Genomic DNA, 2,576 nt, shown 5'->3' on the forward strand with positions numbered 1-2,576 from the left:
GCTCATTATGATTTGGAGTTACATCAAATGGATGTGAAAACAGCCTTTCTGAATGGAGATCTTGATGAGGATGTTTATATGGGTCAACCTGAGGGTTTTTCTGTAGAAGGTAAAGAACAATTGGTGTGTAAACTTAAGAAGTCAATATATGGGCTTAAACAAGCATCCCGGCAATGGTATATTAAGTTCAATACCATTATTACATCTTTTGGTTTTAAGGAAAATACGGTTGATCACTGTATATACCAAAAGATCAGTGGGAGCAAGTTTATTTTTCTGGTCCTTTATGTTGATGACATCTTGCTTGCTGCAAATAATTTAAGTATATTGCATGAGACTAAGGAATTTCTCTCAACGAACTTTGAAATGAAAGATATGGGAGAGGCATCCTATGTGATTGGAATAGAAATATTTCGTGATCGATCACAAGGAATATTGGGATTGTCTCAGAAAGGATATGTCGAAAGGGTTCTAGAGAGATTTGGAATGAGTAAGTGTTCACCTGGAATAGTTCCTGTACAGAAAGGTGATAAATTCAATCTCATGCAATGTCCTAAGAATGATGTTGAACGAAAGGAAATGGAATCAATTCCATATGCATCTGTTGTTGGTAGCCTAATGTATGCTCAAACCTGTACTAGACCAGATATCAGCTTTGCGGTCGGTATGTTAGGGAGGTATCAAAGTAATCCAGGAAGGGAACATTGGCAAGCTGCAAAGAAAGTTTTGAGGTACTTACAAGGCACGAAAGATTACATGCTCATGTATAGAATATCCAATGAATCAGAGGTGATTGGATATAGCGATTCAGATTTTGCTGGATGCATCGATACTAGAAAATCGACTTTTGGTTACCTGTTTATGTTTGCTCAAGGCGCCATATCATGGAAAAGTGCGAAACAGACTATCGTTGCTTCATCCACTATGGAGGAAGAATTTGTGGCATGTTTTGAAGCCACAATTCATGCATTATGGTTGCGGAACTTTATTTCAGGACTTGCGGTTGTCGACACCATTAGCAAGCCGCTGAAAATTTATTGTGATAACTCTGCAGCAGTATTTTTCTCAAAAAACGACAAGTACTCTAAAGGTACCAAACATATAGAACTGAAGTATCTTGTTGTGAAAGATGAGGTTCAGAAACAAAGAGTGTCAATCATGCACATCAGGACAGAACTTATGATTGCAGACCCTTTGACGAAAGGGTTACAACCAAAACAATTTAAGGAACATGTTCAAAGAATGGGTCTTGGTTGTATTAATAATAATTGATGTGTGACATTCTGAGCTCTTTTATGTGTTTCTGATATACAATTATGTGTCTCTTGTTTTAATGTAGTAGTACGTATTTTATGTAATTTTAAACAAGAAAGAGTCTTATAAAGATATTATGTTTAATCATTATGATATAAGACATTATGTGGACCATTATGCTGTTTTATATAAATTATGAGTACGAATTGATGGATTGCTGGTATTGTAGTATATGGAAGGGAATGCATTGAATTAATAGTGCACAACCGCCATAACTCTCAGCAATTTATCATAGTATGATGTTCAACACTTAATATTATGAATAGTCGGGTCAAGTGGGAGAATGTTAGAAATCTGCTATTGGAAACAGCAAATGCTTTTAACGTTAAAGCAGTTTCTAATCTTAATGTGACCCGATCTAATCTTAAAGCATTTAGATCTTATCTTAAAGCAGTTTCTAATCTAAAGCATTAGATCTTAAGCATTGAATTGGTATATGATGGACGTACCAGATTAGAGTTAAATAATATATAAAGGATTGGGTCCTCTCTCTCCCACACACAAGAGTTGTATTCTTCTTCATCAAGAAACACATAAGGGAAGTGAGGGCAAGAGGAGAGAAACCGAATTCTGAGAAGAAGACAGAAGACAGAAGATGGCAGCCATTACATCTTCTGTTGTTAGTCAAGGTATGTCATCTTAAACAACATATTAAGTTCTGAATGTGAAATATTTGGTAATGATAATCTTTGGCTGTTAGTAGCTATATTTTACAGATTTCAAGATAGTGTACAAAGTCTTGAAACATCTGCATGAGTTTCTTCAATTATCATTGACTTTCCCTCCTCAAGAATTATAATTATAAATCTGCCTGATGTCGTATATTTATAAAATACAATTTTTTTTTTCTTGTTAGCTTCATCAAATACATTTTTGATTGATAACAATAGTTGTCCAATGATTTCTCTGATTCATTAAACGTGGCATAGCTCGAGGCTTTCATAAAAATTTCGACTAGGCGTTGTTTCATACACAAATCCGTGCAATAATTCCACAATGGTTCGACTCTGAATATGCATACAACACCTCTAAGGTACTAACAAATATAAAATTTTCACATATAAATATTTGCTTTTATTCATAATTTGACGAGGTTAACAACAAGAACATGCACTCTTGCGCCATCTCCTGGTTTCTTTCACAGTTATCGAAATGAAGATGTAATTTTCGAATTTAACTAGTAGCTCAAATGATAAAAGTTGAAATCGGTGATTGTTCAAAATATTATTTTTTCCAAGTATGGTGATAAAGATTCAATAACC

The sequence above is a fragment of the Pinus tabuliformis genome, chromosome 2_1 (assembly GCF_031772625.1).
Source record: "Pinus tabuliformis cultivar Carrire ecotype Pingquan chromosome 2_1, CPIR1, whole genome shotgun sequence".
NCBI lineage: Eukaryota > Viridiplantae > Streptophyta > Pinopsida > Pinales > Pinaceae > Pinus > Pinus tabuliformis.